This window comes from Triturus cristatus, chromosome 8, assembly GCF_964204655.1.
Source record: "Triturus cristatus chromosome 8, aTriCri1.1, whole genome shotgun sequence".
NCBI lineage: Eukaryota > Metazoa > Chordata > Amphibia > Caudata > Salamandridae > Triturus > Triturus cristatus.
In genome coordinates, this window is record NC_140591.1 from 87,367,256 (window position 1) to 87,392,702 (window position 25,447).

Consider the following 25,447-nt stretch of genomic DNA (forward strand, 5'->3'; position numbering starts at 1 on the left):
TTTTTTTCCAACATCATAGGGATTCTAAAGGAAACCCACCAAACCCAAACATTTCTGAAAACGAAACACCCGGGGGAGTCCAGCGAGGTATGGCTTGCGTGGATCCCCCAACGTTTTTCTACCCAGAATGCCCTGCAAACCTCAAATGTAGCAGAAACAAATCACTTTTTCATCAAATTTCGGTGTGGGAAAGTTCTGGAATCCACGTGGATCCACAAATTTCCTACCACCCAGCGTTTCCTCAGGTCTCCCGAAGAGAATAATACCTCACACACGTGAGTGGGTCAAGTACCCGCAACAGGCAAGAGCCCAAAACGTATTGAGGAGACATCAAAAAGACCTATCACAAAACAACCTGGTTTTGCAAGGGGTCACCTGGGATTTTGGCCCCGGACTCAGTGGCCTTCTTGAGAAACCTACCTAACCCAAACAATTCTGAAAAATAGACACCCGGGGGAGTCCAGTGAGGTATAGCTTGCGTGGGTCCCCCAACTTTCTCCTACCTAGAAACATGGGCGTTCCCCTGCATCCACCCATGGATTTCACACTATCCCAGATTTACAAAGGGTTGCAAACCTAGGATTGTGTGAAATCGCTACGCCCCTCAGAGGATGGCATAATGAGGAGAATAATCTTTTTTTCTCCTCGTTATATCCCTCTTTCTATATATGCTGCAATCTACAGCACACATAGAAAGAGAGAAATGCCTCGACAGATTGTTTCTGTGCGGGAAAGTATCCTTTCCTGAACAAGCGTAATTCTCCTTGTAACGCAGGCAACCTGGTGCCAGGGTGCCTGCATTGTCACTAGGCTGCCTGAAGTGTGCCAGAGTTATGAGAGAGCACACGTGTGCCATATCTTTATAGATATGTCGCATTTCTGCTCTCTCCCTTTCATGCAATGCAGCGCACCATTTGCCTTGATGCACTGTTACGTGAAAGGTTAGTAAATCTGGCCCTAAATTTATTTTTCTGTCTGCTCTGAATTTATGACCACCAGTAGCCCCAAAATAGCTGTTAAAAGAACGAAACCAAAACCTCCACTTGAGTGGAGAATCTCCTAGTTCTTCTAAAAGGGCGACGGAATTATTTACATATTGCATGTTGACAAAGAGTTAAATCATTAAAATAATACAGTATTCAAGGGCGGGCTAATAACTGTGAAAATAAAGATAAGCACCAGGGAAGAAATGATTGATGATCACCACGCGTGCTAATCGCTGATGATATAGTTGCAATAATTATTACATGACAGTTAATGATGATCACCAGGCATGCTAATCGCAGTGAAATGTAAATAATAGCCCAAGCATGAGTAAATGCTATTCATATAGTTGTGATAATTGCTAAAGCACTGTAAAAGTTATATTAAAATCAAGTCCTATCAAAACCAGCACAAGTGTGCTAATCGCTGCAGACCAGTGGCGGCTGGTGACATTTGTAAGTGGTGCGGCGTAAACTTTCTGTTGGAGTGCATCGTGGCGAGAGATCGCAGCAAGCGAGCACACACATCTTAAGTGGGGTTAGGGGGGCTTCCCCCCGAGAATATTTTGAAAAAAGAGTGGGTAAATGGTGCATTTTCAAGCAAATTTGAGAAGCACAGAGACTAGAGCTGCAAACACACACAGAGCCCGCTGCAGCACTGTGACTAGGACTGGGGCCAAAGGTTCTAGAGGTGAAGAGTCGGTTAGGGACATAGAGGGTCGTTTGAAATGTAGGGAGATGTACAGCTGGGAGATGCAGACACCAGAAATGCTGTAAGAAGCGTTGTATTAAAATACAAGTTATATCGGCCAGTGATGTTTTTTCATTCACTCTGCAAAGCGTAACGCCCTCTAGGGGGGCACGATTTAGAAAATCATCTTGTTGCAAAAGATCAGTGCAATATTAGAGCAAAAAGGATCGCACCTTTTTCCGAACAAAGTGAGTGCATTTTCAAATCCACATATTCCTTATAACAGTTTGCTTAAATACTGTTTTCCGTTAATTTATTTTAAGGTACCTGATGTGTGGGAGTGCAGCATAGACATTTGCAGAGAAATGTGTTAATGTTTTCGTGCTACATCCGTAGAAAGGTTTCTTTCAGATCAAAACAGGGACTCACATATGAGAAACGGGAGGGGTAACTGATTACTGGCACCGGCAGTAATATTAGTGAGCTGCTGCTGGGTTACAATTTTGAAAACACACTTAACTATCCCTGAATAGGGGATATTGGAGGGGGATTTTCTTGCACTGTTAGTGACCTAGTCAAAGGGGTCACGAAAGAGCCGAAGCTATCAAAACCCAAAGCTTTCTGCACAAGGGCCCCCAAAATACATTTGCCGAGGGCCCCCCTAAATGCACGGCATGTTACTAAAGCGTTACTGCATAACAAGGTTCTATAAAATTATTTAGCCTGGGCCCGGGGAGGAATGCACGCCTCACGAGAGAACACTGCTGGCCTCGCGAGAGAACACTGCTGGCATCGTAGAGTCTTGCTGCGTTGTGATGGAACCCTGCTCAGGGCGGAACTGCAGTAGGTACGACACTCTCGGTTGGCACAAGTTCAGGGAATAATAGAGGTCGAGATAGCGCTGCAATGGATTTCATTCGGCCCCTCGTAAAATAGGAGTGGATTGCTAGCAGCTGAGAGACATAAGTGGCGTGAGCAGCTGCTCGAAGGCTGGTGTGCCGTTGCACGCGCATCTAAAGGTGCACGCTCATCTGAAGGTACACGTGCGCTATGTGCTGCTTTGATACCGTATAAGAAAAGCATTCCTATTCTATCGATAGGCCATGGAACAAACTATCATTAATTGCCAATTGGGAGAATTGAAGTCTCGGGCTAGCAGGCCAATTATCTGAAATTCACAATAATATATCTCATAGACGAATAGAACCCGAAATGATGAAATCTGAAGAAAAATACCACAATCAATATTTGCAAGAGATAATAAATAAATATAGCGACTGTTTTCCGATAATCTAATCCATTGGTTTGCAACCCAGTAGTTATACTTATGTTTTAATTGCCTAGACTGTAGTACCTCTATTCCCTGCTGGGCTGCGTGGGGGTGGGTGCCGCCGGGTGGGGGGAATTAATAAAAATAAAAATTAAATAAAACTTACCTGACATGACAGGGTCCGCGTCGCCTCTACTCCTGGGCCGGTCCGCGTTGGTGCCTTCACGTCTTCCAAACAGGTCAGGAACAGCACTGGAGTGGCAACCCCTCTCAGCCAATACTGGTGCTGCTCCAGCAGCGCCAGGATTGGCTTAGAGCAGGGTTACTCGCCGCCCACCTGCCCATTAGTGAGACCGAGGTTTGAGCCTTTGCTCAACCCTCGCTCTCCTAATGGCCATGCGCCAGCCTGAGCAGACACTAGTGCGCATGACAGGGCACGACGGAAAAATTTGCTGACCTTCGCCAGTCATGCGCACTTGTGCTGCTGCTGCCTGCCCCTGGTCTGACAATGCCTGTTAGTCAACATGACGCCGGGACCGCCCACCTCCTTCAGACTCTGAAGAGGGTGGGCGGTCCGACGTCATCATGCTGACTGACATGCATTGTCAGTTCTCCCTCTGCCTCCTCTCTGAACTTAAGTAAACTGAGAGTTTACTTAAGTTCAGAGACCCCGAGGGAGCTGCGGGCACGGGCGACTTGTGGGGCAACGCCCCAGCGCCCTAATGGATGCACCGCCACTGCTGCAGACCACAAATAAAGAACTCCTTTACTGTGCCAATCTGTAGAATATAAATAAGCAGCTTCTGAAGTGTGCCAATCTATTAAATACAAATATGCAGCTTCTTGTGTTTGCTTTGTTCACCCTAAGTTGGCAGGGTCTGCCCAGACGTGGGTCCCTTGCTCACTTTGCCACTGGATTCAAGCTAGCCTGTCTAATGAGGGGTGTTACCCCGAAACCGGTCCCAGGATGCTTGTTTCCGGTCAAGGGAAGACCTGGCTTGGCAGTTTGGGCTGGGCTGTTCCCATGAGGAACAGGGTCAAGACTGATTTGCATATGGCTGGGTCTAACGGACGTGCAAAGCAGAGCAGAGGGCAGCTGTGTTGATGAGATGTTGCTGATAAGCTATCTTCGCTGGAGGATCGGGGAGAGGCAGGCTGTTTGCCCAAGAACCGAGGCCACGATACATGATGCTGTAATGATTTATGACCTAAAACGAGAAACAAGCTTACCTCCCCTTTCTTTGTCAATCTGTGACAAATGCAAGGATGCTTCCTAATATTTATTCATTGAGACGTTTTTGATCTATGAAAAAAACATTCCCCTACTTTTTATAAAAAGACAACCATCTCGGGCAGTTAATTCTGATAGTTTCAATGCTTCAGCTGACATGTTATTCAGGGAGTTTCCTGTGCTGTGAAGCGAAAGCCGGGGATACAGCTAAACAAACCTTCCTGCCAGGGTGCCTGCTTGCCTGAAAAAGATGCAAACGAGTTCATCTGCAAATGTTACGGGTAATGTGCAAAAGTAAGGGATGCTTGGGAGTCGGTACTGGTTTTAATTGATCGAATCATGTGAAGCTTTGTGATGACACAGATTTATTCTTTTTGAGTAGTAGTGCAAAGAGTTAACAAATGAGCTGTGAAGTGTGTGCCTCTTAATAATTCTATTTATATAGCACTTACTAACCCTGACAGTTATGTAAACAAATTGCATTATGTAAAGTCTGTGTATTACTAAAATTTTATATTTTGGAAGCAGCATTTTACCTTAAACCTTTATACACATTTTGTAGCAGTCTATCCTATACTATGTGTAATTCAAGTTTAAAATAATGACTTGCATGCTAACAGTGCTTTCTGTTACAGGTTGTGACCTCGTAGCACTAAAAATACACGTCACCATTCTCCACTTCACCAACCAATATTTAATTCTGTGGCTCTCTGGTTACACACAGACATTAAAGGGCATTAACTAACAGTCGTTTTATAATATGCGATAGTGTATTTCCCACAGAAACAACTTTTTAAAATGTATTTTTCATTTAAGCTGCACATTATTTTATATGTAGCTTCCTGATGGTGAAACACCAAAAACACTTACAGAATATTTTGTTTTTTCAGCCACACTTTTGACCCCACCTGTGGTCTTTTAGTCCACTAGTAAGAAGGATGCGCATAGACGTTACTCTGGTCAAGTAGGAGTTTTATTACAATATAGCCAGTACTATATATGAATCCAGCCAACAAACAAATGGCACAGCTCAATGCTTCCTTCTTCTCCTGGTCTCCCATGTTCTCTTGAATTCTGTTTCCCAAAGACCGGTCGTCTGTGTATTGGCATCTTGTAAACCCTCAGGGCGTGGTGTGTAGACCCTCAAACGGAAACACACAACACTGGGTCGGTAAAAGTTCTGTCGCCTGAGGATGTGTTGGTGCTCTAGTGTTTGTGCCCTCCACCGAGTTCTCTAGGGGTTAGTGATTCCTTTCCCTGTGGTTTGTGCCTTCACCACACGTCTCACTTGCGCCCTTGTACCCCGGCCCACCACCTCTGTAACACACCCACACGTAGCGATTTGACTTGCCTGGGACCACAGCCCTCCTGGGTTGTGGTGTCCACGCCTCCTTGGCACTCGCTGGAACCGTAAGCACTGCTCCTAGAGCGGTCTCCTCGCCTCTCGCTCGGACTACCCGTCAGGCTGCTCTTCCTGTGTCTCCCGGTCACCTTCGGCGCAGCGCCCCTCTGCCAACTTCTGGTTTGTAAGGCTGCCCGGGGTGGGGGTTGCGCAGCGGCCCGCCCCCTTGAGGGCGGCCGCCTTAGTGCCACAGGAAGGCACAGGGGTGGGAGGTCGTGTCCCTGGGCTTGACCTAGGGAGACCCCAGTCAGGTAGCTGCTTCCGGCGGGGAGGAGCCAAGGGGGGGGTACATATTCGGTCCCCGCCCCCTCCTCGCCCTCTTGTCCGCTCGTTTGCCTTGGGTCGAGGTCGCAGTCCGCCGTCGTGGATTCGTCGTAGTGCGCACTCAGCCTCCTTTCAGCCTTTGCGGTGAGTCTTGCCGGTCACCTTCCTCTCGCCCCGGCCCTGTCCCTGGGCAGTACCAGGAGACGGGGCCCTGTGGTCGGTGTACCACGGGCGGGGGGAGGGCAGTGCGCGGAGGGCTGGCTGTGTTGCGTTGTTGTGGGGTGAGCAAGTGGCCTGTGTGGGCAGTCTCGGCTCTTCCTCCCACCGACGGGGTGGTTATTATGTTTAGTCTATCATGCGTTACCTCGTCACTCCGAGGGGCCTTGTTCTCGGAAAGTGGGCCTAGCTGACCGCTTCCTCCTGCAAGGCTCCTGGCGACCTCGTTAGCTGGCCTACCTCCCCCCCACCCTGGTCTCAAGGGTGGGAGCGACTGTACCCTGCTACACCCGACTCTGGCTCCTCCTCGGCGGGGACCGTAGTTTATACAGGGCGCACGTCCGTGGACCTGGGGAACTGGGTTCGAGTTTGGGTAACGACGCTCTACAGCACGTGGGCTGTCCCGGGTGAGCGGGTCCCTTGCCTCGGTGGGATAGGAGTGGGCCTGCGGGTTGGTCGGACTCCCTTGAATGGGGAACTCGGTTTGAGTGCCTGCTATCCGCTGTTACCTCCTGGGACCTGGGCCTCACATCTACTGAGTCACTGTGGCCGGAGTGGTTATGGCCGAGACTCTGTGACTCTAGGTTACAGTTTTCTATTCCACCAGAGTCGTGTTGAGGATGTTGTCCGCATGGCCCTAAAACTGCCGACGGTGGTGCAGCAATCCAGGGGCGAGCCTCGGGCTCGAGCGCACTCCCTGCGACTCTGGCCATTGCAAGTTACCCCCTCGTGTCTGATCATGAAATGCCATGCCGCGCTCATGCCAGCGATCCTCTCCCTCACGTCGTCCGTGCCAGATTACTGGGTCTGAGACTCGCCGTCTCGAGGCTACAGTCCTCTTCCCATTCATTCTTTCAATTTTGCTAATGCGATCCTGGCCATTTGCAGTTACCTTCCCGTGCCCGAACATTTATGCACGTGACGCGCTCATGCACAGCGCTCCCATCTCCATGTCGTTTCAGCGCTAGATACACATGGTCGTAGAATCCTAGTCTCGAGGTTACAGCTTCCTTCCTTTGATCCTTTTATTCAGATCTCCTCTGAGGGTGTGGTCCGTCGGCTTATTCTGCCGACTCCGGTGCTCACTAACATCGTTGTATTCGGGGCAATTCAAATAATCACCTCGTGCCGGAATATTTAATGTTATGCCGGGCTCTCGGGAGAGGATGTGGTTCACCAGCTTAAACTGCCGACTTTGGTGTAGGAGACCAGGGTTCGAGCCTCAAGGTTTCATTTACATCCTGTGATTCTGTGATTGTCATGTATACTGCAGAGGTTTGGATGCGTGGAAGACGTGGATTGGCCGTCGCGCTCGGCTGAAGACGGGGGAGCGTTCCGTGGTGGGGCTGCCTCGACTGCGGTTTCTTGGTTTCAAGTGTGGTAGGAGTAGCCTTGGATGGGCACGGCAGTCGGTCGGGCACGTACTGGATGAAACGCTGCCCTGCATAATAGATAGGACTGTGCATGGTGCACAAGCGTTTCAGTTAAGGTCTGAGACTCTGTTCAGGTAGATCTCTTTTGGTAGTGCCTGCTCCGGGACACCCGGGCCCGCGTTACCGCCCCCCCCCTCGCCTAGAGACCCTTACGGGTGATGGTTCGCGTTCGTGGCTTTGTGGCAGAGCTGCCGTCCTTGGGTCTGAGGTATCACGGTTCGAGTCCGGGCTTTTAATTTCTCGGTGGTCAAGTGGTAAGGCGTCGATCTCATAATCTCGTAAACCAGAGATCACGGGTTCGGACCTCGTCCGAGCCTCTTATTGGATTATTTTGGACTCGGCAAGTGGTACATTGGCGCCACTTGAGCGCTTTGGCTGGCGCATGCCGGGCGTTTCTATACGCCTGTCGGGGGTCGGTAGTGATTAGGTGCGAAAGGGAGCAGTCAGGGCACCCGGGTCTGTGCGGCCCCTTCCCCCGTAATCCCCTCGAGGCAGTGGCATGTGTCCTGGGAGGGTTGGTGGTCCGCCGGAAGCGAGCCTGCTGTCGGGTGTAGGAACTTGTAGATCGCGGATCGACTAGGGGAGAGGAGTTGGCAACGGACAGGGCGCTCGAGCTCGGACCTGGGTTCAAGTTCGTTTTTGACGCTGAACTTCTTAACTTCTTGTGATTCTGGGCAAATCTCAATCTCCCTGTGCCCGACAAAATAAATAAATAATGTGCGTCCCCATGTAATGCAACTGGTGCTTTGTAAGGCGCCCTGATACCTGATTGGACTCCGGCAAGCTAGCACTGTATAAAACTCTGCAATATTAGATAAATAATAATGTGCAAGTTTTCAGCTATCCTACATGCTTTATAAAAGTTGGAATAACCTTCCATTGCGTCAGTGGCCTGGGCAATTCTCCCCCCCCCGTCTCGTTTTCTGCTGTGGTGTGCCATGCTCAGTGGTCGACTGGGTGGCAGGCACCCCGGGACGTGCCGCGGGGCCGCGCTCCGTCCGCTACACTACCACCTCCCCAGGCCGGCAACCTTTTAACTTACCAGGAGCAGATGGTACAGGGTAGGTTTTCGGGGCTCACGTGCAGCAGCCTACATCGGGCAGGCGTAGGCGCCCAAGCCTGGTGTCTCTTTCATGCTATCCGGGGTAGCAAAATTTTCCTCGCCTGGACAGTTTGCACTTCGGCGCCCGGGTGCTGCCACCGCTCTGAGGGGGAGAGTCTGCGGCAAGGGCCAGGCCTATCCCCCGAGACGGCCAGAGAGGAGGTAGTCTGTTAGCTAGATGGGCCACTTTGGTGCAGGAACCAGGGTCGATCCTCGGGTCCCGTTCACTGACGGTGATTCTGAGGATCTCACTTTTCCTCTCTTGCATGAATGTGTTAGGTATATACTGTGCTCAGGTAAGCGCTTCACTCTTCTGGGGCGAGTTTGCGCCGCCGATTTGGTACTGGAACCAGGGTTCTAGCCTCGGGGTTGCGTTCACATACGGTGAGTCTGGGCAACTCACTTAATCTCCCCGTGCCTGAAAGTGCAATGTATGAACTGTGCCCATGTAAACACTCCTACTTTAGGGTCGAGTCGCGCTGTCGAGATTGGTGCGGAATTACATTGAGCCTATTCAGCATAGCGCAGGACACAAACCACATGATTTCCGGCAACTAATAATAATTTTCTAGGGATACCCAATGAAACTTGTTTATCGGGCGGAAAATAACAGAGTTCAAACATTTACCTACTGAAACTTATGCTTTCCATGCACAACTAGCTAGTGCATGGCCCATTACGATATGCTGGAGAGAACCAGGCCCGAAGTCTCAGCGCATTCTCAATATGCAGTGATTCTGGGCAAATCACTTAATCTCCCTGTGACAAAAAAGAAATGAGTGTGTCCTTGGTGTAGCGTTATTTGGTGCACAGGGTGTATAGACCAATGCAATAATCCTGCATCAGTTGTAATTTGGACTTCAGCCCGCCTGAAAGAGATTGTTTATTTGTTGTTACAATGCAGGATATGGTTTAGCTTGGTTGAAGACTGTTTAGATATCACCATCCTATTATGGAGAGGAGCATAGTTGAGTAGACTGCCTTAAGTCTTTAGTTTTGACTAGGCACTATTTAAGAACTCTGCTTCATGTGTGTGAGATGATTTTCATCTGGCAAGGAAATATATGGAAAGGGCTTTAGGGGGCAACATATTCTGATTGGCACGAAGTAGAAATGACTTTGAGGAGGAAGGTAGGGGTCATGTTTAACATTGCCTTGTTTTTGGTGTAATGTGATATATGGCTTAATGAAACATAGGGGCTGCATCACACAATTTGGTACTGAAGTAGTCACAACGCAGCACAAACTGTGAACTGCAGCTATATGCAGGGGCTTGAGTTGGAAAGCATTCGTGTAAATAGCTCATTGTTATGATCCCTGGGAGAATCCAACATATTTGGAGAGGAAACCTTGTACAAACTTCCATAAATTCCTATATACTGGGAGAGTGAGGAAAGAAGTAGGGGAAGAACTTTGTCTATATGCAGCAAGAGCTGCTAAGAGCCATGAGTTGAACTTCATTAAATACAAAACATGGCCTCGCTCTTCTCTTTTGGGACCTTTAGTGAATCACCTGACCGCTTGGCAAACTTGATGCACAGCTTCTTCTATTTGCATGTGGAAGATGGCCAGATGCTCTTGGGGTTAAACGTTGACTTTATGTCTCAACACTTTCCTTTAATTAAGGAACTGTTTAAGTCTACAGTGCCTCTCTTCTAAATTATTGTGCTGGTGGTGAATGGACAATAAATATGCCTTTACAACTTGTTTTATCACGTGTGCTGTGCATTCAAAGACAGGTCATATGTCCCTGGTTGCGGTTTGGGTCTGCGGTGGTTGATTTGCCTTCCTCCCATGCATTGTCATGTAATGGCATCGTTGCTTGTCTTAGAGATTGGGTGACGTTGCTTGAGTTCTGGTTACCTGGTCGTTCTTTGGGGCCCCTGAGGGTATGATGACCTACCGGCAAGGAACAGCTAGGGTGGTTTACGTGTGCTTCAGCAATCATTTAAAAAAAAAAAAAAAAAAAAAAAAAAAAAAAAAAAAAAAATGCAACGGGGGCCCTGGCTCACACGGTAGTGGGCAAAGATCACACACGCCACAGGTGCCGAGGCCTGTTCTGATGCCTGGCGTTGTGCTCCCAGGTTACTTCGGAAGGGCTAGGCCTTCAGATGCTGAAAGGATGTCCGTGGTTATTTACTTGATTGTTAAACGATGGGTTATTTCCGGGGTCTCCGCTGGTGTAGAGCGTTAGGTGCTTGTTGTCCTTCCATCGGGCCGGTTTGATGCGGGATGGTGGTTTTTTGGGCACAGCCACGTGGTGGGTTTTTCTGTGTCTGACTGGGGTTAGCTTGCCGTTAATCTCCCTATGTGTCGCACACGGTTGCAAGACAGGGGGGTCGGTTTGATGCGGGATGAATGTTTTTGGGGCAGATCACAGGCTGCTTCCTCTTGCTGTGTTTGTTCTTCTAGGTGTGGTAGGGTCAAGTGACGGAGGAGAGCAATCATCTTGTGGTATATCTGGGCATGATAGAACGCCAGGCAAGATTGTAGCGTAGGCAGATAGTGGCACTTATCAGGGAAGGAATGTTGGTCTCAACGGCATGCCGCCATGCAAGGGGACCATGTACCTAGGTCACGTACATCAGGCAGTGACAGGTGAACAGGGACCATGTGTACTAGAATATCAGGAGTGGTTCCCACCACGGTCGGGCAGAAGGGGAGCTGTCATCTTGATGCTCGATGGACACCCTTACTCCATCACACCCATTGTAAGCTGAGGATGCCTGTTGACGCTGTTAGACCTGCTATTAGTTAGTACACTCACTGTTGTGCCTTGGCTCGGTTTGTCTCGCATCAGGGCCAGTTGGGGTTACTGGCGAATTTTTTGCTCTAAGGCCGAAGCGGGCGCTTCTAGAACAGGGCAAGATTGGTTAGGCCAGGCAGCATGACAAAGGTCTTCTCGGCACTGGCAGAATGGTACAGGCTGCGAAGTAGAGCCTTTGCAGAACTTAGATTTGTCTACATCCGGCTAGGGAATGTTTAGCAGCAGGAAGGTATTGAACCATGGTGAGCAATTGGTTTTGGGTTCGTGCGCAACAGGAGCAAGGGAATTGCGTTCTGTTCCATCAGGGTACGGGGACAGTCTATACCACCAGTTACTGTAGAGCTGCCTTTTTCGCGCTGGGCTGGGGTGTCAATATCTTCCAACTTTACAGCCAGACTCTGAGCAGGCAAAGGCATACTTGTGATGGTGCAACGGGCACTCAACAGTAGAGTTAGATGTGTCATCATACCCCGATATAACGGTAGTGATGAAACACAGGTTGTGGCTACACACGACCAGGCACTCTAGGGCAGCTGGGGCGGGGGTGTGCCAGTGCCAAGAGGGTGCGGGTTGCCTGGGTAGGGCTGCTGGCTTGAAGGGAGCACTACTCGGATCGCCACAAGGGCACGTTTGTGTCATAGAAGGCTGAATTGATACTTTTATGGCATGGTGCCAGTTGCTCTAGTTATGCGCATGTTGCTTGGCAGTGTCAGAAACATTCAGAACGCAAGGCTGGTGGTTAGCCTGTTGTCATGCTGTTCAGAGGTATTTTAGCTCAGGCATGGCCATGCAGGGGTTATAGGCCGGTTAACAGGCAGGTGAAGCGGCAGAACGTGGAGGGGCTTGGGTTGGACCTCTGGATACTAGGGCGGAGCCTGGTTGCTCACTTGGTAGCCCTCCCTTGATTTCGATGAAACAGGTACCTTTGATGCAAGTATTAGTACCGGGTAACTTCTCCCGCCCTTCAGCACTGGCTGGTAGCTATGCAGGTTGTGGAAGTGGCCTTCCAACAGGGGCGTATGGTCCATATGATCGAGGGAAACACCGGGGTAACACTTTTGGGCTCTATTCCGCAGGAGAACATTTGGCTTTCTCAGTATTCAATTAGAGAAGCATTTTACAAGTTTCTCTCCTCTGTGGTCACCCTGACCTGTCCCTCCCTGGTATACTAGCAAATTTTGGGAGGGCAAGGCTTACAGTTGATGGGGACTGATGGAATGCGATGGGCGTACTCCAACGGAGTGAAAGAGGAAGCAAGGCGGGCTTGTCATCTCTTACCACCTCCCGCATGGGCACTGCCAGGCAGGAGTGTCTTGTCAAAGGGTTTGTTCTATAGCCATGCAAAGGCAACCTTGGACCATCGCTTAGTTTGGTGTAGGTCATTTCAGTCAAATCCATGGGAAAGTTTAAAAGGACTGTTTAGAAAGGTTGGGGGAACCTGTCCTGATGGTGCACGCTGGCCGCCGGCCCGGTTGGGCGTAGACTTGTTTTGACTGGACCTGGGAGATGCCCGGTATCAGTATGCTGTAGGTATGATGGCCTACCAGGAGCCATGCGCAGTTGCGCAGAGCAAAGAGGTCTTGGCTTCATCAGGCATGGTCTTATACACGCCAAGTCCACAGGGTGCCGGGAGGGAGATGGGGTGCACCTCCCTAGTTTAGGCACGGTTCTTTTCCTACTGGACCTAGGGGAAGCTTTGGCTGCAGCAGGCTGTTAGTAATAGGCTACCTTGGCTAGGAGCCCGCTCAGGAGAAGCCATTGAGGTGTCAAGGAGAAAAGTTAATAGCGCCATGTGCAAGTTCACTGAGCTAAGAGGCTTTGGCTTCATCAGGCATGGCCTTTTACACGCCAAATCACAAGGGTGTCTGGAGGGTGATGGGGTGCACCTCTCCACGCTAGGCATGAATTTAATTTTACTTGACCTTGGTGAAGCCTTGGCAGCTGCGGGTTGCGAATAGACTGGTCCTACTGGGCCTAGGGGAAGCTTTGGCTGCAGCAGGTTGTAAGGAAATAGGTCTACCTTGGTGGGGGGCCCTGGTAGTGACGGTGGCCACTCCCAAGGCTGTGGAGGAGTTACAGGGCGATCCAGGGTCTGCACATACCAAGGGGTATAGCATGCAGCAGCACCGTGTGGTGCTAAGCCAGGATACCCAGGGATCTTTTAGCGTGTCCACTGGAAGACCTACGGCGCCCCGCTAACCGACAGGCGGTTGTGGGTCTGAGCAACCGGGGGCTGCCATGTATGCTCCGCCCACCCATCACGGGGGGGCGTGGTGAAGCATGTGGACTGGAGGTCCACGGATGGGAGGGGTGGACCCTCCCAACATTTGGTGGTCACCAATTGGCGTTGCCATGGTGACTCTAGGCTTATCAGACGGGCAGGCGGCATGGGGCTGGCCTGCCCTGGGATCGCCCGTAAGATAACCCACCGTGTTTGCATATTTATTATGCTAATAAACCTGCAGCAATATTTCTCCACTTACATTCAGTGTCATGTGTTTTATTATGATTATGTACTGATGTATGCTATGATAACGGTTGCCGATATTGGCACTATGTAAGGCTGCCCGGGGTGGGGGTTGCGCAGCGGCCCGCCCCCTTGAGGGCGGCCGCCTTAGTGCCACAGGAAGGCACAGGGGTGGGAGGTCGTGTCCCTGGGCTTGACCTAGGGAGACCCCAGTCAGGTAGCTGCTTCCGGCGGGGAGGAGCCAAGGGGGGGGTACATATTCGGTCCCCGCCCCCTCCTCGCCCTCTTGTCCGCTCGTTTGCCTTGCCCGCCCATCCGCATACCCGGCATCAGGAGGGACAAGAAGGGGGGGGAAGGTTTTTCTAACAACTTTCACTTTTGTGTTGCAGGAGGAGTTACAGGGCGATCCAGGGTCTGCACATACCAAGGGGTATAGCATGCAGCAGCACCGTGTGGTGCTAAGCCAGGATACCCAGGGATCTTTTAGCGTGTCCACTGGAAGACCTACGGCGCCCCGCTAACCGACAGGCGGTTGTGGGTCTGAGCAACCGGGGGCTGCCATGTATGCTCCGCCCACCCATCACGGGGGGGCGTGGTGAAGCATGTGGACTGGAGGTCCACGGATGGGAGGGGTGGACCCTCCCAACATTTGGTGGTCACCAATTGGCGTTGCCATGGTGACTCTAGGCTTATCAGACGGGCAGGCGGCATGGGGCTGGCCTGCCCTGGGATCGCCCGTAAGATAACCCACCGTGTTTGCATATTTATTATGCTAATAAACCTGCAGCAATATTTCTCCACTTACATTCAGTGTCATGTGTTTTATTATGATTATGTACTGATGTATGCTATGATAACGGTTGCCGATATTGGCACTATGTTTCCTCCTCCAGCATCCCGCGAACGTCCTCCTCCTGAGTTCCATTCTCCTTCCTCCATCTGACTCCCAAGGAAATGGCTAGTCCTTCCTCTATGTTACCGCCGTCGCAGGTGATTGTACCTGCATGCTTGTTGTGGGGTTGGCTGTACTGCCTGGGACATCAGCGGTGGTCATGTTTGATGTCCGCACATTCAGCGCCATGCTGCACTGCCTCCGTGTTAGGAATGGACGATCAGACAATTCAGTGACAAGAAATCTGGACAGGTAATCCGCGGTGGTCAGAAGCTTCCCCAGAACATGGAAAGTCTGAAAAGAAAAAGGCTGTACGTCAAGAAAATATCGCAGTGAGTATTCACTTTGAAGGTCCATCATACTTTTGAAAGTGGTGCGTCGTCCCCGCGGTCTGGAAGCACCGCGTTAATATGTTTCCCATAGTTTCCCCAGAGTCGGGACCGCACTCCACAACAGGTAGGTTGCAAACCTCTAATTCAGAAAGACATGCGGCTTCCCTTCCCCGTATCTCATCCCTGGCCTTACGCGTTTCGAAGCGTTTGTGCTTCTCTTCAGAGGCCGTGTTAGCAGGCAGTCAATTACAGCTTTCCACATCCTTCTGCGTGCTTTTATTTAATTAAATGGCTTCCGGTGTGCCAAAATTGTCATTGATATTGCACGCTGGGGATTGTAGTTAATTCAGCCCAATTCATGCCCTTCGGTGGGTCTGTCTGTTACACATACTTTGGGACAACAATGTTCAGCTCTCCAGTGGGCTCCAGGAAAGGACTCTGCATGCCTGGGGAAACTATGGGAAACATATTAACGCGGTGCTTCCAGACCGCGGGGACGACGCACCACTTTCAAAAGTATGATGAACCTTCAAAGTGAATACTCACGTTTGAACAGGCGCAGCAGGTGAACAAATCAGGCATGCAGAGTCCTTTCCTGGAGCCCACTGGAGAGCTGAACATTGTTGTCCCAAAGTATGTGTAACAGACAGATCCACCGAAGGGCATGAATTGGGCTGAATTAACTACAATCCCCAGCGTGCAATATTAATGACAATTTTGGCACATCGGAAGCCATTTAATTAAATAAAAGCACGCAGAAGGATGTGGAAAGCTGTAATTGACTGCCTGCTAACACGGCCTCTGAAGAGAAGCACAAACGCTTCGAAACGCGTAAGGCCAGGGATGAGATACGGGGAAGGGAAGCCGCATGTCTTTCTGAATTAGAGGTTTGCAACCTACCTGTTGTGGAGTGCGGTCCCGACTCTGGGGAAACTATGGGAAATATATATATATATATATATATATATATATATATATATATATATATATATATATATATATATATTCAACAACAAGGTAGCCCCATGAGCTGCACTCGAACCAGAGAGAAGGTTACCAGCCTTTGATCACGGTATGGACAAGAAAGTTCGCCAGTGTGATAAACAGCCCTTCCTTCGCCTAACGCGTTTCGAGTCAATCTCTTCGTCAGAGGCATTTAGGAAAGGTACGCGCTTGGCGGGCAGCTACTTCCTTTTGTAATGTCACGTCCCTTATTCGTGTTCCAAGTGTCTTATGGGAATCGTAGTGCCACAATTATTTCCAACCTTAGTAACGGTGCGCTGATTCCTGTCACAAATACAGCCCAAACGTGAGCCCCAGCTTGCCTGCCAGTCCTCAATCCAGGCTCTCTGTTCCACTTTGAGAGTGGTGAATCCACTCCCGTGGCCCCCTGGGAATCGTGGGGTGGTGCAGACTCGGCGGATGGGCGTCCGCCTCAAAATTCAACAACAAGGTAGCCCCATGAGCTGCACTCGAACCAGAGAGAAGGTTACCAGCCTTTGATCACGGTATGGACAAGAAGGTTCGCCAGTGTGATAAACAGCCCTTCCTTCGCCTAGCGCGTTTCGAGTCAATCTCTTCGTCAGAGTCATTTAGGAAAGGTACGCGCTTGGCGGGCAGCTACTTCCTTTTGTAATGTCACGCCCCTTATTCGTGTTCCAAGTGTCTTATGGGAATCGTAGTGCCACAATTATTTCCAACCTTAGTAACGGTGCGCTGATTCCTGTCACAAATACAGCCCAAACGTGAGCCCCAGCTTGCCTGCCAGTCTTCAATCCAGGCTCTCTGTTCCACTTTGAGAGTGGTGAATCCACTCCCGTGGCCCCCTGGGAATCGTGGGGTGGTGCAGACTCGGCGGATGGGCGTCCGCCTGAAAATTCAACAACAAGGTAGCCCCATGAGCTGCACTCGAACCAGAGAGAAGGTTACCAGCCTTTGATCACGGTATTGTCGCAGCCTGGAATCCTCGGAATCGTACGTTGCTTTTATGGTCCACCTCTCGACACCACCACGGTCTGGTTTGTGTTCACAGACTCCATGGAGTGGTCAAGCGGGGGAAGGAAAGGATGGGGACAGCGGGGAGGGAGACCTGTAAACAAGGGTACAAACACTCAGGTATAAGGAACTCACATAAACATAATCTATATACCATGTCAACACTTATTCTGGGAAGGCACCTTTGGCATATGAAGTATACCTGTAAAGGAAGAAAAGGCTTCTGCTTGTTTCGTCAGCAGTCTGAATTAGCAGGTTTCATTCGTGTCTAAAAACAAGAACCACATTGTGTTTAGCAAGAGCGGCCCCACCCCCTATCGTCTCGTGACCCCCTCAAAGACGTATCAACACCTACCCCAGGAGGCTGGGAGCTGGACGGTACAGGGGTGCAGGGCTGACAGAGACGCACGTTCCCCTGTAGTTAAATAACAGAAACACAGCACCCTCTCTTGAGGGATTAATACACAAAACATAACATTCACTGGGTACTGCTATATCACCCAATACGCCACTCTGGGCGTTCTTCACAATTGCAATGATAAACGATAAATGTCAACACATCAAGGTCTGATACTTCTCACACCTGTAAGGCTTCAGCACCGTTATGTCTTTAGTTTGCCAGCAATCACAAGTTCCAGCAATTCACAAGTTCCTACGTGCACTGATTAACACGCTCTCGTGTTGGTCACTCACGGTGGCTGCTCTTGGAGGGATTACCCTTCCATGCTAGTACGTGACCCTAAGAAAGTTGGTTGCAAGTGACACGCGGGGCAGACGCCACGGCGCGGTCCACTATCTGATCCGGGGAATGATTCCCCAGTCGGGGCTTTCCAGGAGGACTCAAAAGATACTACCTCCCGCAAGAATCCTGGCATGGATTCCGCCAACGGGAGCGTTATGCGTCACCAGGAATATTGCCGCTTCCACTGCGAAGCACTGCCACACCGGTGCACGAAAGACAACAAGATAGGGTGCAACCGTACCCTTACCGGACCTTCGGCAGCGAGTGCTCCTCAGCGTCTGGAGTAACCGGCACCTACACGTAGTGTTCAGCCCCGGAAATACCTTTCCTCTCGCGTCGCGCTGACGTCATCGACGCGCCTCGCAGGGGCTCATGGGAATTGTAGTCCTGAAGCCTGTCGGGACGGGAATCTCCTGCGGTGCCTCTTCAGTGTCTTCCGATGTGGTTCCTGACAGTACATCCCTCTCCTGAAGAACACTGACAGAGGCAAGGTTTATGAGGGAAACGATTGTGAAACATCCGCACATATCTAGGAGCGTGGACGGCCCTAGCAGGTTCCCATGAATTCTCTTCTTCACCATAGCCTTTCTAGGCGACCAGATACCACAACCTGGTGCGGTGGATCTTTGAATCTAGTATGCCTCGTACTTCATGCTCAACGTCCCCATCTACCAGAACGGGTTCTGGGATTCTACTCGCCCCTGAATTTGCTGGTTTAAGGAGGGAAATGTGGAAAGCTGGATGAATGCGCAGGGAAGAGGGTAGATTTAGCTTCACTACCACAGGGTTGATTAGCTTAGATATTCTATATGGGCCGATGTAGCGAGGGTTAAAGATACTGTATCTTTTAAACCTGATGTTCTTGGTTGGTAGCCATACATAATCGCCTATTTTGTATGAGGGACCTTCCCGCCTATGCTTGTCTGCCTGTGTTTTGTACTGTCTTTTTGCTTTTAGCAATTCTTTGCGCACCTTTTGCAATGTTGTTTGGATGTGAGTTATCCGTTCCCGTACCTCGGGCACATTTTTTGGGCCCACAGGATGCTGGAAGGGAAAAAAGTCAGGATGAAAGCCATAAGTGCAGTAAAAAGGCGTGTGTTTTATGGATCTATGCATGGCGCTATTATACGCAACTTCCGCCAGCCATAGATGTTCGACCCAGGCTTCGGTTGCAACCTCCCCACAACATCTGAGGTATTGTTTGAGGGTCTGATTGACCCGTTCTGTCTGGCCATCAGTTTGGGGATGGAAGCTGGTGGAAAGGTTGGATGTGATCTTAAGGGCCGAACACCATGATTTCCAAAAATGTGCAGTGAATTGGGCCCCCCTGTCCAATATTACCACTTGAGGCAATCCGTGTAGATGGACCACATTATGCAGCAACATTGATGCCAATTCACCGGCTGTCGGGATCTTTTTGCAGGCTATGAAGTGAGCTAACTTGGTCAAATAGTCTACCACAACCAGGATTACTGTGTGCCCTTTGTCTGGAGGCATCCCGACCACGAAATCCAGGGATATCTGTTTCCAGGGAATGACAGGCGTAGGAAGAGGGTGTAAGAGGCCCATAGGTCGAGCGTGGGTGGTCTTCATTTGACAACACACCGTGCATTCACCAACCCAGGTTCGTACGTCTTTCCTGACTGTGGGCCACCAGAATTGTCGGAGGATTCGCTCTCTGGTCTTTTCGACGCCGTTATGTCCTGCACTAGGTAAGGAATGACACCAGTCGAATACTCGTTTTCTCAAGCGAAGAATTGGTACCAGTATTTGGTTTCCTCGTACGGGGATCCCCCCTTTTACTGACCACTCCTTGTTATTACCCAACCAGTCCTTCCATTTGGCGTTGGAAATGTTGAGCGCTGCGCTCCTAAGGAATTGTTCCGTGACTGTGGCGTTGATCACATTCTTGGGGTTAACGATGGCGTTCTCTGCTGGAGACTCTGGAGTGTCGGGAGAGGACTGGCGACTGAGCGCGTCGGCCTTTTTGTTTTCGCTTCCAGGGCGGAACGTTACGATAAAGTTATACTCCGCAAAGAAGAGCATCCAACGAAGCTGACGGGGAGACAGATGTCGGGCTGCTGCCATGAATTGCAGGTTGCGATGATCCGTAAAAACGGTAACCACGTTTTTGGAGCCCATCAGGTACTGTCTCCATTCCTGGAACGCATTCTTGATGGCTAGCAGTTCCTTTTCAGCTATTGTATAATTACGCTCTGCAGGGTTTAACTTTCGTGACATGAAGGCCACCGGATGTAGTTGACCAGTTTCTAGATGTCGCTGTGAAAGGACTGCTCCTACCGCATACTCGGAAGCATCCGCTTCTACGATATATGGTTGGTCGAGATTAGCGTGTCGCAGCACCGGGGCGGAGGTAAAGGCATTTTTTAAGGCTTCAAATCCTTTTTGAGCTTCCTGGTTCCATTGAAATACCACCTTCTTTTGTAATAGACACGAGAGGGGAGCGGCCAATTTGGAAAATTGATTTATAAAACGACGATAAAAATTGGCAAAGCCCAAGAAGCATTGTATGTCCCGAACCGTTTTTGGAGTTGGCCAATCCTTCACCGCTTGTATTTTCCTGGTGGACATTTCCTGCCCGGAAGGGGTAAGCATTACCCCAAGGAACTCCACGGTGGTGACACTGAACTCGCATTTGCTGATCTTGCAGAACAGTAGGTGGTCGCGTAGAGCCTGCAGTATGGTACGTACATGAGATCGATGTGCGTCTATAGATGAAGAATAAATCAAGATGTCATCTATGTATACCACCACGAAACGATCAAGGAATTCCCGCAGCACATCATTCAGGAAATATTGGAAGGCGGCAGGCGTGTTGCAAAGGCCAAAAGGCATAACCCGGTACTCGTACAGCCCGTAACGGGTTTTAAACGCCGTCTTCCACTCATCTCCCTGTCGCATTCGTACCAGATGATAAGCCCCTTTTAGGTCTAAACGGGTATAAATCACGGCCTTTTGGACTTGTTCCAAATGGACAGGGATGAGAGGCAGCGGAAACCGATTCTTCACGGTAATGGCATTGAGGGCGCGAAAGTCCACACAGGCGCGTAACTCGCCATTGGCCTTGGGTATGAAAAACAACGGGGACGCTGCCGGAGATTTAGATACCCGGAATGAACCCTAGGGCTAGATATTTATCCAGGTATTCTCGGAGATGGAGGTTCTCGGGTTCAGTCAGGGCGTACACTCTTCCTGTTGGTACCACTGCCCCAGGCAATAGGTCTATTTGGCAGTCATACTGTCTGTGGGGAGGTAGGGTTTCGGCCATGGTTTCATTAAACACATCCTCGTAATCCCTATATTCTTCGGGTAGTGTCACTGGATGTTCCGCCGCTGTAGCAATGTGGTGTGTCTCTGTCTCAAGGGTATCCGGGAGAACGAGGATTGGCTTGCAATGCCGTTGACAGTAGTCGGATGTAAAGGTCAAGGTTTGTTTTTCCCAATTCACCAAAGGGTTGTGTTTCTTCGGCCAGGGGAGGCCTAGGATAATTCCATACTGTGGCGCGGTGATAACATTGAAGACCAGTTTTTCAAGGTGGTCTTTCCCATGGAGGACTTCCACTTCTTTGGTGCAGAACCTAATGGGACCCGCCTCCAAACGTCTCCCATCAACTGCGTACACCGCTTCCGGCAGGTTCTTCTCGAGTAGCTCAAGGCCTATGTCCACCGCGTGCTCATGATCGATGAAGCAACCTGTTGCTCCTGAGTCAAGCATAGCTTGCACCTGACTCCATCTGCCTTGGATATGAAGACCTAGAGTCAGGAAATAATGGTCTTTCCCGCTAAGATGGTACTGGTCTAGTGAAGGGATGTACGTTCTGCTTGAAGAAGTCCCTTCGTTCGTCCTCAAGCTTGATCGTTTCACGCCGTCGACGAGGAGGTGGCTGGCAATGACCTTCTGGTGTCTGGACGTGCGAATTTTGTTCTCAATGAGCACTCCCGGATAAAATGGCCCTTTTTGCCACAATAGATACAAAGGCCTGTCTTTCTACGGTGTTCTCTCTCCTCAGCGGTGAGTGAGGCCCGAACCGTTCCGATATCCATGGGTTCAGGTTTATTGGGTGAGTGGGTTTCTCCACGATAGTGTGTATCATATCGAGGGGGCATACGCTCCTTTTTCTTGCGATCCCCTTTACGGTCGCATAGGCGATGATCCAAACGTAATGTAAGGCTTATTAAGTCTTCACACGGGGTAGGTTGGGGGTCTATCGGGGCCAAAACATCTTTCATTTCGTCCCTAAGTCCTTGATGGAAAAGTGCCGCTTGTTTGGATTCTGGCCATTCGGTCTCGGCAATCAGCCTTCGAAAGTCATTTAGGTACGAGATGAGATCTCTGTTTCCCTGTCGCTACTCCAATAGGTCTCGGTCCGCTGAATGCGTAGCGGCCCTGCGATTAAAGGTTTTCTCGAAGTCTCTGAGAAAAGAGTCCCAATCGTAAAGCAGAGGGTCATCTCTCTTCACTAATGGCACGGCCCATTGGGCTGCATCCCCTGCCAAGTATGAGAGAAGGAATGCCACCCAGGCATGGTTGGTGGCGAAGGCTTTGACCTTGCAGGTGAAGTGTAGCATCACTTGGGTTAAGAACACTTGGACCTTACTACTGTCTCCGTAAAACCTTTCCGGTGGGGCCAGGGGAATGGGAGTTGGCATCTCCACTACTACAGGAGTTGGATGGGTTACCTGAGCAATGCCTGCATTAAAGGGGTTCCGCTGCATCCTTTCTACTACTACTTGTAGGGCAGCAGTTTCCGCTCTAGAGGCCGCGAGTTCGGTTTGCATTAGGGCTAGGGCGGTCATGACGTCTTCTAACGTGGCCATATTCAATGTACGACCGGGAGGATACGTATACTTGGGCCGGTTACTCTGTCGCAGCCTGGAATCCTTGGAATCGTACGTTGCTTTTATGGTCCACCTCTCGACACCACCACGGTCTGGTTTGTGTTCACAGACTCCATGGAGTGGTCAAGCGGGGGAAGGAAAGGATGGGGACAGCGGGGAGGGAGACCTGTAAACAAGGGTACAAACACTCAGGTATAAGGAACTCACATAAACATAATCTATATACCATGTCAACACTTATTCTGGGAAGGCCCTTTGGCATATGAAGTATACCTGTAAAGGAAGAAAAGGCTTCTGCTTGTTTCGTCAGCAGTCTGAATTAGCAGGTTTCATTCGTGTCTAAAAACAAGAACCACATTGTGTTTAGCAAGAGCGGCCCCACCTCCTATCGTCTCGTGACCCCCTCAAAGACGTATCAACACCTACCCCAGGAGGCTGGGAGCTGGACGGTACAGGGGTGCAGGGCTGACAGAGACGCACGTTCCCCTGTAGTTAAATAACAGAAACACAGCACCCTCTCTTGAGGGATTAATACACAAAACATAACATTCACTGGGTACTGCTATATCACCCAATACGCCACTCTGGGCGTTCTTCACAATTGCAATGATAAACGATAAATGTCAACACATCAAGGTCTGATACTTCTCACACCTGTAAGGCTTCAGCACCGTTATGTCTTTAGTTTGCCAGCAATCACAAGTTCCAGCAATTCACAAGTTCCTACGTGCACTGATTAACACGCTCTCGTGTTGGTCACTCACGGTGGCTGCTCTTGGAGGGATTACCCTTCCATGCTAGTACGTGACCCTAAGAAAGTTGGTTGCAAGTGACACGCGGGGCAGACGGCACGGCGCGGTCCACTATCTGATCCGGGGAATGATTCCCCAGTCGGGGCTTTCCAGGAGGACTCAAAAGATACTACCTCCCGCAAGAATCCTGGCATGGATTCCGCTAACGGGAGCGTTATGCGTCACCAGGAATATTGCCGCTTCCACTGCGAAGCACTGCCACACTGGAGCACGAACGACAACAAGATATGGTGCAACCGCACCCTTACCGGACCTTCGGCAGCGAGTGCTCCTCAGCGTCTGGAGTAACCGGCACCTACACGGAGTGTTCAGCCCCGGAAATACCTCTCGCGTCGCGCTGACGTCATCGACGCACCTCGGCAGGGGCTCATGGGAATTGTAGTCCTGAAGCCTGTCGGGACGGGAATCTCCTGCGGTGCCTCTTCAGTGTCTTCCGATGTGGTTCCTGACAGGTATGGACAAGAAGGTTCGCCAGTGTGATAAACAGCCCTTCCTTCGCCTAACGCGTTTCGAGTCAATCTCTTCGTCAGAGGCATTTAGGAAAGGTACGCGCTTGTCGGGCAGCTACTTCCTTTTGTAATGTCACGCCCCTTATTCGTGTTCCAAGTGTCTTATGGGAATCGTAGTGCCACAATTATTCCCAACCTTATTAACGGTGCGCTGATTGCTGTCACAAATACAGCCCAAACGTGAGCCCCAGCTTGCCTGCCAGTCCTCAATCCAGGCTCTCTGTTCCACTTTGAGAGTGGTGAATCCACTCCCGTGGCCCCCTGGGAATCGTGGGGTGGTGCAGACTCGGCGGATGGAGCGGAGGTGGAGCAACGATTGAGGCACTTCACCGAAGCTGGGGCTCACTGTCAGGGCCTTATTTGCAGTTATTAGTGCGCCATATAAAGGAGGCAATAATTGGGCACTACATCTCCCATAAGGCATACATACGTGAATAAGGGGCGTGACATTGTTCTAATGAGGGAGTGTTTTGCCCGCCTAAGCACGAACTTTCCAGCCTCAGACTCTGATGAAGAGAACTACTCGAAACGCGTCAGGAGAGGGGAAAGCTGCTGATTTTGCCGGCTTGGGACGAGATGCCATACTTCTAATAAAGGCTGGTAACCTGTTTGTTGGTCTTGAGTGCTGCTTATTGGGCTACCAATGTTTAGAAATCTACGAGGCGGACGCCCTTCCGCCAAGCCTGCACCACCCCAGGATCCCAAGGGGGCCACGAAAATGGATACACCATTTTTAATGTGGAGCAACGATTGAGGATTGAGGCACTTCACCGAAGCTGGGGCTCACTGTCAGGGCCTTATTTGCAGTTATTAGTGCGCCATATAAAGGAGGCAATAATTGGGCACTACATCTCCCATAAGGCATACATACGTGAATAAGGGGCGTGACATTGTTCTAATGAGGGAGTGTTTTGCCCGCCTAAGCACGAACTTTCCAGCCTCAGACTCTGATGAAGAGAACTACTCGAAACGCTTCAGGAGAGGGAAAAGCTGCTGATTTTGCCGGCTTGGGACGAGATGCCATACTTCTAATAAAGGCTGGTAACCTGTTCGTTGGTCTTGAGTGCTGCTTATTGGGCTACCAATGTTTAGAAATCTACGAGGCGGACGTTCTTCCACCAAGCCTGCACCACCCCAGGATCCCAAGGGGGCCACGAAAATGGATACACCATTTTTAATGTGGAGCAACGATTGAGGATTTAAGCACTTCACCGAAGCTGGGGCTCACTGTCAGGGCCTTATTTGCAGTTATTAGTGCGCCATATAAAGGAGGCAATAATTGGGCACTACATCTCCCATAAGGCATACATACGTGAATAAGGGGCGTGACATTGTTCTAATGAGGGAGTGTTTTGCCCGCCTAAGCACGAACTTTCCAGCCTCAGACTCTGATGAAGAGAACTACTCGAAACGCGTCAGGAGAGGGGAAAGCTGCTTATTTTGCCGGCTTGGGACGAGCCATACTTCTAATAAAGGCTG